This window comes from Balaenoptera physalus (assembly GCF_965194825.1).
Source record: "Balaenoptera physalus genome assembly, chromosome: 8".
Taxonomy (NCBI): Eukaryota; Metazoa; Chordata; class Mammalia; order Artiodactyla; family Balaenopteridae; genus Balaenoptera; species Balaenoptera physalus.
Window position 1 is genome coordinate 89,617,528 of NC_138887.1, and position 16,566 is coordinate 89,634,093.

At 33.8% G+C, this 16,566-nt stretch overlaps 1 long non-coding RNA gene across 3 annotated transcripts in view; it reads right to left on the minus strand.

The window, feature by feature from the left end:
* LOC309665758 overlaps positions 1 to 16,566 on the minus strand; it is a 232,041-nt gene that overhangs the window by 85,407 nt on the left and 130,068 nt on the right. The gene's annotated exons all lie outside the window — the stretch shown is intronic.

A 16,566-nucleotide genomic window follows, 5' to 3' on the forward strand; every position in this document is an offset into this window, starting at 1 on the left:
CCTAATAAGGAAACCTGCTGAAAAGGGCGTCTGGTTTCCTATTAATTCCACTAGATCATCATTTGAATGGATTAGATAGCCAAGCTACCTAATAACCACTGGATATTGTGTATGTGTTTACTGGCCTAAATATGTGCCAGTTGTGGAAAGTACTCAAAGTACCTTCTTTTTCCCTTACTTTCCATATCCAGTCCATCACTAGACCTGGATATGAAGGCAGACTCTGGAGCCAAAATGCCTGGGTTCAAAGCCTGGCTCTACCACTGACAAGCAGTGTGACCTTGGGGAAATGACCCAGTTTCTCTGTGCTTCAGTTTTCTTATCTGTATAACAGAGAAAGTAATAGTACTGATCCATAGGTTTCGTCCAAGTATAATGTGAATTAAAATACATAAACACTTAAAACAGCACCACTCAGTGTGATTTATCTAACCTACTCTCTCCTATTCAACCCCATAGCCATTATCTTAGATTACTCCTACATCCTTTCCTGCCTGGTCTAGCCTCTAAGGTCCCTTGCTCTAAAGTGTCCTCCAAACAATTTCTAGGTTATCACTGTTAACTTTGCATTTGCCAGTCACCTTTCCTAGAATGCCCATCTCTTGCTTAAAACCTCTCTATGAGGGACTTCCCTGGCGGTCCAGTGGTTAAGACTTTGCCCTCCAATGCAGGGGGTGCAGGCCCAATCCCTGGTTGGGGAGCTAAGATCCCACATGCCTTGTGGCCAAAAAACCAAAACGTAAAGCAGAAGCAACACTATAACAAATTCAATAAAGACTTTAAAAATGGTCCACATCAAAAAAAAAAAAAAAACTTCTCCATGACTTCTCATCCAAAGTCCAGGAAGTCACCGAGCTTTCATAAATTCCTGCATATTCGTGTTAATCTTATTTTACTCAGCCTCCCGCTCGTTTGCTCCAACCCTTAGCTGCAGTCAATCAGATTCTTAATAATTTCCAATATTCAATGTGCCCTTTCTCATCTCCATAACTTGGCATATACCCTCCTCACTAGAACACATACCACTGTTAACTTCAGGTCGCACTTTAAGATAACTCAAAAACTTCTCTGTGAAACTTTTTCTGAACCTTTCAATCCACACCCATTGTCTCACCACTGCAAAACACGTCGCACTGTTCTTCAATTATTTGCTTATACATCTTCCTAGGCTGAATTTCTTGGGAGAAAGGCCAATACATTTCCCATCATTGTATTTCAAATCCCTAAACCCATGATTGTCAACTCAATAAATGATTATTGAATGAATGAATTTGTGCCGACTTGCCTTTCCTAAGGGTTAGCTTAATTAGAACATACCATTACTGTGAGTTCATCCATTATTTGCTTTGACCAAGGCAAACATTTAAATCCCTTAAAGCAAAATTTCACAGAACCTAAAATTATATGCTATCCGGCTTGTCAAGAATAGCGCCTAAGAGGGAGTATAGTTTAAGTTTAGTGCAGTGGTTCTCAAAGTGTGGTCCCTGGACCAGAGGCATCAGAATTACCTGAGAACCCCTTAGAAATGTAAAGTTTTGGTCTGCTCTCCAGACATAATGAATCAGAAACTCAGGGGATGGAGCCCAGAAATCTGTGTTCTAATAAGCCCTCCAAGTGATTCAGATATACTCTCAAGTTTGAAAATCACTGGAGTAATTAGAGCAGACTGAACCAGACCGCCTGAGTTCAATTACCAGCTCTACCCATTATTAGCAGTTAGACAGTAGAACGTTACTTAACCTCTTTGTGTCTCAGTTTCTTCATCTATAATACAAGAATCATAATAATTAGAGTTGTTATGATGATTAAATGAGTTAATGCACAGAAAGTACTTACCACAGTGCTTAATCGGTTAATGATACTTAATTAAGTCTAGCTCTTATTCTTACAAAATCACTATCCTCATGAAATTTATTCTCTATGAGGTGTTCTTCATATTTCCTCATTCTTTTGATTTCATATCCAGAATCTATTTTCATGCTGGTGAATACAACTACTGATAAGTCTGATGAGAACCAGGACTGAACAAAATAGGGCTTCCAGGCCACTAAAAGTCACTGTACCTCCCCACACAGGTCTGCAATCATATATAAGATTCCATGAATGAAAGGAGAATTTGTTTTCTATTCTAAAATTAATTGGCTCATGATCTAACAAATGCTGCTTTTGGTTTTTTATAACATATCCTCATAGCTTTATATGGATTTCTTTTCTAACATCTTTTTCTATTCTTCAGTAGTTTTATCCTTGATAATAGTAACTACTTATCAAGATGAATACCATCCACCAAAAGGAAGGCATTTCAAGAAAAAATATCCCCCAAATGCAAAACTGTCTAAAAAATGTTTAGGTAAGAAAATGTTTTGATGTAGGCAGAATATCTTGAAACATTATTTTTCTAGAAAATGGAATGCTCATCCATTCTGCCTGCTATCAGATACTGTACACCTTCCAAATATTTAACAGCATTTCAATCTCGGAATTCGTAAAATTAAAGAAATAGCCTTACAGTGGCAAAGTGACAAAGTGTACAGGTACAAAATTTCATGGGAAAATGTCTGGAAGTATTTGTTGCCTTCATTACCAGTTAGAAAATTGCATTTATACTCGTTACTGTTTGTAATATTATCCAGAGTTAGGGCCACTATTTTGCTTTTTATTATCTTGAGGAGAAGGTAAATTATGTACATTATACAAACACGCATGCATTCGTATACACAAGCAGAGCTAAGTTTAAATTCTTTTAAAATGTGTATATTCCCTGGTAATGCAAGCAATTGTCCTATGGCAGTCAGCCTTTTTGGAAATATTTAAATCAAAAGCAACTTCTCTAGCATTGAAACAGGTCAGTGGCCTTGTATGCAATCCTTTGCCCAGCAATGCATAAATTTTTGTTTCAGAAAACTTCTGGTAAGGTATTTCTCAGATTTCTTAGAAATCTTTCTCATTCTTTGTCACATAAACATTCACTCTACTGATGTCTTAGCACACTAAATTTTATTATTCAGAGAGTTAATATGGAATTGTAGGCCTGTACTTCAACTATGGCATTTTAATTATTTTGAATGCATCTTAACTAGGACATGATTGAAAATGAAACCCTTAAAAGAGGTAAATAATCTTGTGATTAATATTGGAAAGAGATGAAAAAGTCTACAGTGAAAAACTCTGAATAGCATGTTTAATTTTAGGTATCCCAATTTGAGAAGGCAAATTAAAGAAAGATTCAAAAATTCAAAATGATTAAGAGAAAAGGTGACGGTAATTAATGAAGAAAGCGTACAGGATTTCACTTGATAGAACATGGTGAAGCAGTGCTTAGTGGTAGAGATGATAATTTACTGATATTTAAGGAATATGAACCATGAGAAAGAATATAATTTTCTAAAAATATTGGTACAGTGGGAATTATTAGGGATATTTGGAGGAATTTTTAAGGCAAAAAGATGAAAAGAACCCAAGAAGAAAATTGGATGGTGATACAGATCTATATAGTTTAGGTCTGTAACACTAAAACAACCTCTTTCAATAGTTGACTAACTCACATGTCAGCTGATTTTTATGCATATAAATATAGTACAGAGAGTATAGTGTTTTGTATGTTTTAAAGAAAATTAGTGGTCAAAATTAAGCCCAACTTCTGAATCCTGGAGCTCATATTCAGTAAACATAGAAACAAAATGCAAATACCTTGCTTAAACACACTAAGTTACTATTTCAAATTCCCTATTACAGTCTTAGAACAGTCCTATCTATTAATAGATTAATATCTATTAATCTATTAATATATTAGTGTTAAAACAATATTAAACAAAAAGTGTTCTCTAACTAGACAGGCAACTCCTATTGCTATTAGAAGAAATCTCATGAGTTAATTCATCAAAAAAAAAAACCAAAAAAACAACCACTTTGGTGTGTTTCTCGAGATATGTATCAGACTTTACATAAAATGTTGGCATACAAATTTCAGGTACAGGCAGCCTGATACCAGAGACGATATGGATGAAGTTAAAAGATAAATGAGTACCGATTCTGAAAATCTGGATTCTAGTGTTGATTGGCTCACTTCACCGGCTGATCTGAAGCAAGCCATCTGCTCTTTAAGTCCCTGCTTCCCCATATCTGTAACGGGAATAACTTAGGGGGATATATGAATCAGTTGGATAAGACCATCTATAACAAGTGCTTAATAAGATAAAGCTCTAAATAAATAAAATGAACATTTTTTGGTAAAAAGCCTCATTTTGAGTAAAAAGATCATGCAAATAACTTACTATTCATCCAAGTTCTTCGATTTCTTAGAGAAATGAGGTTTTCTTGGATTAAGATAAAGCTATTTATTGTATGAATTGCATGGATAAAATTCATTTCACAGTATTAAATACCATAATTTCAGCCATTACTTACAAATTATAATTTGTGTATCTCGAATGCTTAAATGTCTTTTTATGTCATCTATTGCTATATACCATGTTTTCCAAAATACTATTTAATCTTATCTCATGATTATGTGGGTCACAAATTGTGATAGGTCTGGGCTGAACAATTCTCATGCTCCATGGGCATCAACTGAGGTCACTTGGCAGTATTTTGTTAGTGACTGATCTGGTCTGGAAGATCCCACTTAGGTTCATTTACATCCCTAGAACCTTGACAAGAATGTCTGCAGGGCTGAGCTCAGCAGAACCACTCTTCCCTTCTATGTAGCCCCATTGCCTCTGCTCATGGTTTCTGCAGCATGAACTTCTTACATAAAGTTGGACTCCTCACAGGCAGCTCGGGGCTCTAAAAAAATCAAGATAGAACTGCCAGTCTTCCCAAAGGCTGGTCCCAGAAATGGCATGGCATCACTTCCAACATACTCCTTTATCAAAGCAGTCATAGACCACCTAGATTCCAGGAGAGAGAAAATAGACCCTATGTCTCAATAGGACATGTGTCAAGAATGTGTGGCCATTTTCAACTGCCACAACGCATTTCTGAAGATAACTAAAATATGTATGTAAATAAAATCTTCCTGAAATATTTTTCAGCTAAATCAAGAAGACTGTAGCTTTAGTTTTAGTAAAATATTTCCATTCAAATTGATACAATTAAGAGTCATTTTAGTACCAACAGTGAAGCCAGTTATGTGCCTTGTTATGAGCCTTAACTTAGACTAATGTTTATCAGTACAATATTAAAAGAATAGTTCAATTTATTTGATATAGCTGGACAGACGATCAAGCAATGGACCCCAAAGATGGGGCCCTGGGACATAACAACAGGAAAATATATGTGGAGGAAAGAAGCTGGTGGAAAGAATTTGGAGATATGACTAACATGTTTCTTTTAACAATTTGTGTGGCATAAGAGAGATTTATTTTTATTTTATGATTAACTGTGTATTCTTTTATAGACAATGACTTGATATTTTAAAAGGTAATCATGTAGCGCAATTAACCCAGGTTCTACAGAGAATAGAATTAAACTAAATATGACATATAATCTCTTTTGACCCCTATTGAAAGTTGTGCAGAATAGTTGGTATAAAACAAGAAAAAAAAATTAACTCAAAAGGAAATAAACTATTCTCAATCATACTGCCAATGGAGAGATTTTATGGAATATCCACTTAATGGTGGTGTTTGGGAAATGAACTAGCAACTGTATCACATAAGAGCTCCAAAATGCATAATTATTTCCTGAAGACAAACTGTGATTGTATCCATGTGATAAAATGCCATATTCCAATAATGTTCTTTTATAATTGTAAACTCTGAGGCTTGTCACTACCTTACCCATTTCAGTTAAAATTGTTAATAACATGATACTTTATCAGAGAAGCCTAACATTTTTAAAAAGTCTTTAATATATGAATTTGTTATAAACTGTGTCACTTTATTTCAAACATAATTTTATAATTATTATTTCAGAACTTTAGAAGTTCAGTATTTAAAACATTTAACAATTGCCCTGTATTGTAAAGTGAAAATACCCATATATGTGAATCACACTAATAGAGATGATTTACTAAAAGTTAAAGGGCACTTAGTTTGGAAAATATAAATAATTTCACTTAATCAGTAAGACAGTACTATAATCAAGGTCAACATAGCATATTCTCTGTTACCACTATTATTTCATGTGAATAAATATAAGATTTTAATGATTTGAAACCATCATTTGAATACATACTATCTGTATATAATGTTATATAAACTACAGCTAAGTATAAAATAGTCTGTTTAATTGTAGAAATTTCCTTTTTATTATAGCCTAGTTAGTAAATGTGAAAACATGATAGAAGTTATTATGGGAGTAGTTTGTTTTCCACTCTTCTACACACATTATAAATAAATTCATGATTATAATTGGTATTAAGGAAACTAAAAGTATAAACTATATAATTTGAAATTCATTCTTTAAAAATAACTTTTGCTAAATCTGATATAGATGATGACTATACCATCTTGAGACCATGTTCTCTGATAAGCTACAAACTGGGATGGTGGGGCAAGGTTTATATAAAGAATAGAATACTGAAATGTTTTTTCTTTTCTGAGACAAGCTTTTCTATGGTTATTTCATTTTCTGGTTTTCAGAAGTCTTGCATTAAATGAGAACCCTCAGCCGGTAGCTCCTGCATTTGCCTGTTTCTGGTGTTAATTATCTTTTGTTTGCCCTTGATAATCCTGAGGTTGGTATGCAGATGATATGAAGCCTGCAGAATCATCTCAGAGTGTAAAAAACAATGGCATTGTCAATTCTGCATCACAACACTTTATAAATTATGAATGTTATCCACATTAAGGAGAGTGGTAGACTTTTAAAATTACTTCCATGAATAGATTGAATTACAAGTATTATTACATTTCATTTTATTAAGTGCATCTTAGTAGTTATTAGAGCAAATGAACATGTTCTCTCAATTACATAATAACATTAGAACTAAAAATTATGCATCAGCACTCCCAGATGCATAATGGAGCATTGTATATTTATCACTCTAAACAATATTTTTCAGCTTATATAAAGGCAATTATTACCTACTGAACAATAATATTATTATATTGGTTTATTAAAATTCAGTTTAGCAACCACCTCTTTTATAAAAAGTTCTAGGTATTTTCAATTTTTTTCAAAGAAACAATGTATACAACTAGTCCAGTTTACTTACATTTGATGATGCTTGTCTTACTATAAAATCATAAGATTGTATACCGATAACAGGGAAACAGTCACTAAAATATGATATCCTAGATTAGCTATTCATATTATAGGAAAACCAATTGAAAATAGTATTTCTAAAAGTTTTACTTGTCTAATTTGAAAGTTGTAGTTCAATATCATAATAATACATTCATATTAATGTTATTAGATTTTAAACAAAGGGTTACAAGTTATAAATATGATTACAATCTGCCTAGATCTATAGGATCAATTTTAAAGTATGTTTGCTAGTCTATGTGACTTGTAAATATCAGTTTTCAATAGAAATACTTTTATATATCACATTTAACATTCTAAACTCAACTCTTGTTAATTTTGCTTTAATTAATGGTTGATGGTTTTAAAAGGATGATTATTGCATATTACATTCGAATATCACTTCAATGCTTCAAATTAAAATTTTTCTCTTCTTATATTTTATAAACTGCTTTGCTTTGATGTTAAATCTTATTAGAATGTTATTTATGTTAATAGGGTTTTTTAATAAATTTAGTTAGAATTGAATATAGCAATTTACAATATCAACATTACTTTGCACGAATGCACAAAACACCACCAATGTCTTTAAGTGTGGTGGAAGATAGCAATTGAGCTATCATTAATGTAACAAAACAAATAAAAGTTACTTTACATTTTTTGAACAGCTATGGAACATGGACTTTATTAAGAATACATGGCAACAGCTTAATTGACCTGAATTTGTGAATCCAAATTTTAGCAACAGTAAAATGAGTTAGTCTTTTACATTGGTTAACTTAGTGTATTATCATCCATTTGATTTAGCAAGCACATTATTTGCATTATTTATAATAAAAGTGAAAGCTATGATTTATACAATAAGAAAAGGCAATTATTATCTATTGACTGAATAACATTATTTTACTTGTTTATTAAAATGCGATTTAAGATTTACAAGGAAATATCTTTCAATTATATGTTTAGGTATATTCCTTGTTTAAACTTCTTACACGAATACGAATTTCTTAATTGCCCTTTTTCTAAATAAGGACTGATTTATTTATAAAATTTTCTAATCCTTCCAGCAGAAGGGAAAAATGTGCAACATTTCACAGGAAGAAATATTCTATGACTACATTGACAAAATACATTTAGATCGAGTATTTTCATTACTGTTGAAAAGAGATATAAGCCAATATGACTCATTCACCCACGTATTTAAATGAACAACAAATACCATCTCTAAGATATTTTTAGAATATTCATCTTTTTATATGTCTCTCCAAATGGTATGCACAATTTATAGGGCATACAGCATAGCAAAACTAAATTTTTCTTAATCTGCCTCCAATTCTTTTGTGTTTCCTTCTTGCTTAAGAAGAAGTTTCAGATATGAAAGTGTTAATAATGTCTTTAAAAATAACTTCTATTTAAGAAGAAAAAATCATGTTACTTCTTAATCTTTCTAATTCTGTTCTCATAAGATGAACTTGGATTTGTTTCTTTAACACTGAATCCTTTTATAGAGACCTGATTTCTTCACTAATGAATTGAAAGAAATGACATCAGATTCCTAGGTAAGTACTATTAAATAAGCCACACACAATAGTAACACTGTTTCATGTAACAGAAAATAAATATTTGGTTCAGTCTCCTGTATATGCCTTTTTTTTTTGTAAAGCAGTGATTAGGACAGGTAAATAGCAGGCAAAAGATTATGCAGTAGTTTGCAGTTTGCCTTTTGACCATCACTGAAAAATTTCTGCTAGGAAGTGAAAGCCAAGCATAATTCACTAAAATTACACTGAATGCCTCGTGATCAACAGAGATAAATCTAGTTTTGTTGTTAAATCGATTTTCCCCTTTATAGAGATATACTGTCTTGATTGTTTTAAGAATAATTGTTTCACTAAGGATTTTTATGGTGATTAGGAAAAGGTAAACAACAGAAAACTTAATGCACCTCCTTGGCATTGCCAGCATTTCAAGTTAATTTGCTAGAGATAGCAATAGAGATTTATATCATTTTGAGCAATAACGCTTTCCTGAAAGAAATTCAGTGAGGCTGATTTCCTTTCAGAAATAAGCAACCTCTGTGTTTGTTTTACTTTTATAAAATTTGCAGATCTTGCCAATATAAATATTCACTAATGCATAGGCTCTCTTATAGCTTTTATCACTTTCCTTGATTTCTTGGCATAGATCACACTGAAAAAGTCCAGATAATTTTTTTTTTTTTTTGTATTACAAAAATGTTTAGACTAGACTCAGGGACAAAGGTAGACCCTAAGGATTGCTTACAGTGGTGTTGCTGAATTATTTCTTAACTGAGTGTGTGTGTTCTACCCAGGTTCCAATTTTTACTAAAACATTTCATATTTTAAATACTCCATAAACAATGATTCAAATGCAGTACACTTAAACACTAAGGATGAAAGAAAAACATGAATTTAAGTAATAAACCATTATTCTATTTTTAAAAAAATTGAAACAAAAAATACTAAATATACTTCACTGAATGGTTTTAGTGAAACAACCAATTTAATGCTAGATATATATAAATGGATAATAAATACAAATATAATTTAATTCATATATTCGTATAATGTAGTATCATTTATATATCCCTTTATAGAGAATAAAGTATTTATTTTAATAAGCAATAGGGAATATTTCTTATAAGATCTTAAATTATCAAATTACGTGCTTTTGTAAATAACATAATTTTATAAATAATAATATAGAATGAGCTCATTTTGAAATTTTATTAAAATCTAAAGCTTAAAGTGAGGTATTCCTTTGGATCAATAACAATCTCACTGGTATATATCTAAGGTAATTATATTTCAGATAAACAATTTCTATTTTCCCATAACACAGCTAAAATATACAATAAGATAAAGTTGTAAATATTTTAGTCAGGAAGCAAATCCTATACTTTCTTCCTACCTGTATGCACATATTGTAAAACAGAAACAAAGCATTTAAACAACTCATGAATATAACATATTTTGAATTTATCAATAAGAAAGAAGAATCTTAAATAATATTATAGCACGGCTTCTTCCGTTGAAAACACAAAAGAAATAATACTGTTAGCATGCAAATTTTTATTAAATACTCATTTTTTTAATGCCAAGTAAATTTTAACCCGTAACAAGCTACTTAAGCCCTTCTGAGAGGCAATCTTGTGTGAAGCCCTTCTGAGAGGCAATCTTGTGTGTATGTGTGTACACAAAGTCGTTTTACCAGTGAAGTTTTGGCTTTTCAATAATTATTTAGGTTTAGCTATCAGCTATTCACAGAATTCATCATATATACAGAAATTATCTTAAAAATGTTTCAATATCGAGGAAGATACAGATTGTTATGTTTAAGTACGTCTTAAAACATAAATAATTTTTCCCTTCAGTGAGCTAGTAACTATGGTAAATAAAACTCAAGGAAGCTAAACAAAATCAAAGTAGTTGTGACTTCCAAACAGAAAACACGTTACAAGTCACAGACTGGGAAAGATGACAACTTCTCAAGCAGGGGCGTTAGTGTAGGAGCTGTGTATGGCATTGTTGTAACACTGAAATTTATGAAACGCACTTCCCTTCTGTATTTGATGTACTTCCATTGACCCGACCCCAGCACTGTGTGAAGAAGAAGGCTGCCAGGTAATTCTTTCCTTGATTTCTTTGTAATGGATAGAAATGAAATAAAAATGATCCAGTTTTATTTAGAAATGAAACATTTAGTGGAATATAAAAGGCACACTTGTAGGAAATTGGTACACATATTTAAAAAGGAGTGTGCTCCAGTTCCTCAGTACCTGGATAATGGTGACTGCTCACATTACCCTCATAAACACCTTACTTCAGGCTTTCCCAGTTAGAAACAAAATTAACCCTTTAAAAAAGCTCCAAATTATTTGCAGAAAATTCACATGCCAGTGGTTACTTTTTCTCATGGAAACGTGATAAGGCCAGAAGATATGCTTTGAGGTCACAGGCCACAAGTAACCTTATACATATTAACCATCCTGCTATATATTAATGTACCAAGATTTCAGCAGGCTCTGGAACATTAAACCTTCTGTCATTCTTGTCCCTACTGAGTTTGATTCTGCTGAGGTTTAGTGGAATTATAAACACATATGAAAATATGCATAATATATTTCTTTTTTGAAGTGATTATAATGTGATGTTTCTGCACTGCCAGCATTCATAATAAAGCAAATGTGATGTTTCTGGGCAATATGACATCCACCGTAATCTTATTAACATGTAAGCAGCACAAGACAAAACATGCACTGTATTACCTGCTTTATTTACAGGCATAGAACAAATAGATTAATTAATGTAAACTTTTATGATCTTTGGCAACAGACACGTGCCGTCAAGTTTGGAAATCCTTGCAGTCGCAGACACAGGTGTGTCAAATGAAGGGTGTTAACAACTGTTAAGTTCTCCCTTACAAATAAAACAATAATATCCAAACTAACTACGTGTAGTTTTAAATCGATTGATCATTTTGAACACCCAGAGAAGATGAATGACAGTGAGCAACATTTACCTGACACCCTTGAATATTTCACAGAGACAAGTTGATATGAGTTTGTATAAATACTAATATTAAGCAGAATTAGCTTTGGAAAAAATAAAGAAATTGTACTGAGGTGAAAATTGTCACTGTCAGGAGAAATGAAGTTATATCAGAGAACAAGTGACATACAATTTTCTCTAGAGTGTTTTTAATAAAAATAGCTTTTCTTTGAATATTTTGAAGTCAGACATGAGAGGCAATCTGGGCGTTTGTCAGAGTTTGAGAGTGTGAAAAATTGCTGCCTTAAATCATTTAAGCTGAAAAGCAACTTCTTCCTGCTGAGATAATTTCACGTTGACTTACCGTGCAAGCCCTTCAGGCATTCCCAGCTCAGAGCAGAAGTTTTCAAGGTAAAAACATAGAGCGAGAACATGGGAGAAGCTGGGCCAAGGATCAGCAACAACTCCAGGCGTTCAGGCACATCTGACTTTGATTAATTAGAGAGCTGCTTTTCTATTTCCACATGTACCGCCTGACGGAGAGGTAGAGTGGACTGCGATACACAAACTTGGAGTTGACTCTGTTAGGTTTCAGCAGGTTTTGACATCTTCTACCAAGCTTGCAGAATCGCTGCTGAGGAGGACTAAATTGCTGAAGCAGACTTTTAATTTATTCATTTTCCTAATGCAGAGAAATTATCTGAACTGCAATAGATTTGATCTTCAATGGTGAATAAATCAGTTACTGTAAATGTTTAGGCTACATGAACAACTATCTTGCTGCATAATGAAGGATGAGTTATTTCCACTTTGAGGGGGAAAGTTTTTTGATGTAACTATTCATTTTTGCATTTAAGTACCACTCGATATGACTGTTTCCCTTTTATTTTAATTTAAAAAGTCTATGTTGAAAATCTTTCTATATTTCTCAATTGTTTCACATTCAATAAAATGTTTTCTTAAACTCTTCATAAAATGTTAAAATTTAAGAAGTATCCCACCGTTTAACATTTTACTGAAAATTAATATACATGAAAAATCACTTTAGGAATATTGCTTTAAGGCTACTAAATATTCAAATAATAAACATAAGTTCAATTTAAAAAAATAATTAATGGTCTAAATGATCAAATAATTATCTGAAATTTGAAAAAATAGATATAAGTGCATTCTTAATGCATAGCTTCATTGAAATTTCTGATTCAGAAACAAAATACTTAAAACTAAAGCCTCTTGGTTTCCAGAAAGACAACTCTTTTTTAAAAAAATCATATTTGAGTCTTCTTAAATCTTTCATTATTCTGAATTCATTTATGTTACATAATGAAAATTCTCCTTCACTCCCTCCCCCACAACCTTGTTTGCTTATTTATCACGGAAACTGTTTTTTTACAAGTTTTCGTTTTTTAATTTAGTGAGGTTCAGGGTTGCTTACTACCTTCTTATGTTCCTAAGTAAATCTGGCAGGATAAATGATGCCTTCAACCAGATTTGTATGCGATACTATTTTCCATCTTAGACCTTTAGGCTCACAAGAGTTAAGATTCAAACCGACCTTGATCAACATTTTCTCCATTTCTGGTTTGGCGACATAATGGACGAATACAGGCTTAATATCAATCACTTCTAAGGTAGAATTTGAGAAAGTCTTGCTGTGCATCAGCCAAGACATAGAGTTCCTTAATGAAATAATAGGATCCTTAGTTATTATCATAATTTTTTTATAGAGAAGTCCTCACATCAGACATTGTTCCCTGCCTCTGTCAATCACATATTGCAATTAACTTATTAAATTGCACTTGAATTGGATTGACAACTAGAGAGGGGAAACTAGAAAGTTCTTGAAAACAGATTCTTCTTTTACATCCTTCAAACACTTCTGTATCGGAGAATGTGGGACATGGGTTTCTTTCTATAGCAAATTAATTTTTCACTTTTAACTTAAATAGGAGAGATTTTTAAAAACCCCTTCAGTGAACTGGATACTTACAGTTCATCCCTCATTTCTTCTCCCCATCCCCAGGGGAAGTAGCAATTAACATGATGATTGAGATATCCTTAATGTATTAACTATTAGCAGTCCAATTCAATTCATGAAATACGAATTTAGCTTAAAAATACATTCAAGATGCAAAGATGAGCAAGACAGAATTCCAAGTAGCCCACTACTGAGTTATGAAATAAGAAAAGTAAATGACGTGTGCCAAAGAGAGGTAAGAAGAAAGTTTCAGGGGGATTCAAAGGAAGAAGAAATGAATCAACAACAAAATATTTACTGAGCACCTGTTGTGTGTCTGACACGTATGACATGAAACCTGACCTCTAATAGTTCAGAGATTATTGGTAAAAACACATAAGTAAACATATGATTACCAAGCAAATAATCAGCATTATAATAAAGATAAGAACAGAGTGTTAAGGGGATATACGGGAAGATATGCACAGAGCATTGAGCGTGAGAGAACCAGAAAAGACTTCACGATGGGGACAACAGTTCAGAATGACTGTGAAGATTTCCAGCAGGAGCAACAGCATTAGGCAAAGGCACACAGGAGGGGATGGCTCTGGCATGTCTGGGGAAAGGGGAATAGCCCATTGTGTCTCAAACAGAAACACAGGGGCTGCGCACAATTAGTGGGGAACTGGGAATTGCCAACATGAAACCACATAACCTTTACGATCATGTACTTCTGAAACTTCACCCAGGCATAATACAGTTTGTGGAAAAGAAGAAAGATAACATGACATGTGTATTAATTAGGAATAGCTTGGGCTGCAAGAAACAATAACTGACCAAAAGTTTAAGCCAAGAGGAGTTTATGGAGAAAGGGGGTGGCTGGCCAGCATTTCTGTGATTCCTTTGGTTACAACAAGCCTACTACACATTTAGGAACCACATCCAAGTTCAAGTGAAACAGAAGTCAGGAAGGTGAAGGACTTCTCCTTAGGAAGCTTCTCCTTTTATTTAGAAAGAGAAGCCTTCCCCAGCAGACTTCCACTTAACCACTCATTAGCCAGAACTGGGTCCCACGTATATACCTCTAGCTGCAAGGAAGACTCAAAAATCAAGTACTTAACTTCCCAGCCTCACAGTAAAAGAGGATGTAGGAGTAAGGATTTGCAGCATCTGTGATAGTGTACTCTACCTATAATGGGCTATAGCTGGTGACACATCCGTAAAATCACATGAGCTACACTTTTTTCCAGTGCATCCTATGCACCACTCACTGTTCACCAGACCCAACATATTGTAGTAACGGATACCTATTTGTTCCTCTTCTTTCCAAATAAATTTCCCTCTCCTCCATACCATATTTCACAATCAGATAGACAATAGCAAAATATTTTATTCAGGAGTCAGGAAGCTATGTCATTTATGGTACAGTCTTTATCAAAGACTGAACAATAGCCAGCTGTGTGGCCACAATTATACCACCTTTTTCCCCTCCTGCCTAGGCGTCCCAGCCCTTCATTGAAAGACGACAGCAAAGGTAAATAAATCTAGCAGAGCATAATGACCCTGGGGGAGGCACTCTGACTTAAACTTGAAAGCCTCTCCGACTTATTAGCTGAATCACCTTCCTGAGCCTATTTCCTTACCATTAAAATGCAAATAACAATGGTATCTAACTCAAGCATGCTGTAAGGATTAAATGAGATAATAAATGTAAAGTGCTGTGCAAAGTGCCTAGTGCATATAATTGCTTAAACTTTTAAAAGTTTCTTTTTAAATAAAAGCTGTATCTCCATTTGAAATGTCCTCCCACTCCACCTGTATGTAGAAGTTTGAACGTGGCACCCCACTTCTTAAAAATTATCCCTTCCTAATTTAGTAACTTGTATCGCGTCTCTTTAAGTTTCCTTATAAATTAATATAATTTCTCAGAAAACTGTTGGCAGCCTAGGTGCAAGATTGCTACATCACTACAGGACCTTTGTTTTATGGCTTGTGATTGTACTGCTATTTCTTTCTGGCCTATATTTGACTGGACTGATTGGCCTGCGTGGACCAGAAGCAATGAAGCACACCTTCCCATAGTGAGACGTTACGCATAGTGCTTTTATGCATACTGAAAGGTAAGTGGTGTATTAAAAGCCACATTCACCCAAGAGCCAAATAATGAGGTTCCAGGGCACAAACCTCTGACTGGTAAAAAATATCGATGGGCAGAACAGAGTTCTTCCATTTTTTACACTGTACTTCTTACAACTGAGCTTTTGATGAAGATTCTAACTTATGTTCTCTAGTGTTCTCTGATAAAAAATCACTGACCATTATCAAGTTTCACTGATGAAGGAGAGATTATATCCTATATAGAAGACTGAGATGGACAACCTAAAGTCGGCCTTGGGATTATCAACAGAACCTATGCTGGAAAGATGGTTTTTAATGCATTTGAAACTCTGAATGTCTGCTCTACTTGTTTTGTTGCACTCCCTTCCTGCCTCTCTCTGGAAATCTCAAAGCAGGGAGCTGCCTCTGACATTAATAACTGACAGGTTTGAGGATACCAGGAAAGACTGTGGAGAGTATGTCTGTACACATCATGGTCTAAGTGAATGTCATCTCTCGGAGTTTGCAGCTGATATCTATGGACCTACATGTCTGCTCTCCTGTACCTGTAACACTCTCCCCTCCTCCCCCCACACACGTGGCATTCATAGTCTGAGATTGGCTTTACAGAGGGCATCTTCTCTGACCTTGAGGCAATTTTCTAGTTTCTTCCACAACTCTGAGGATTCTTCTACTTCCACTCCAGCTCTTGTTTCATGTCCGGTGCTCAATCTCCTTTCTATTTTCCCACTGTGTCATTATATGAGTCTTTTATTTGTGTCAAATAGGGCAGCATCAATTATTACAATTGAC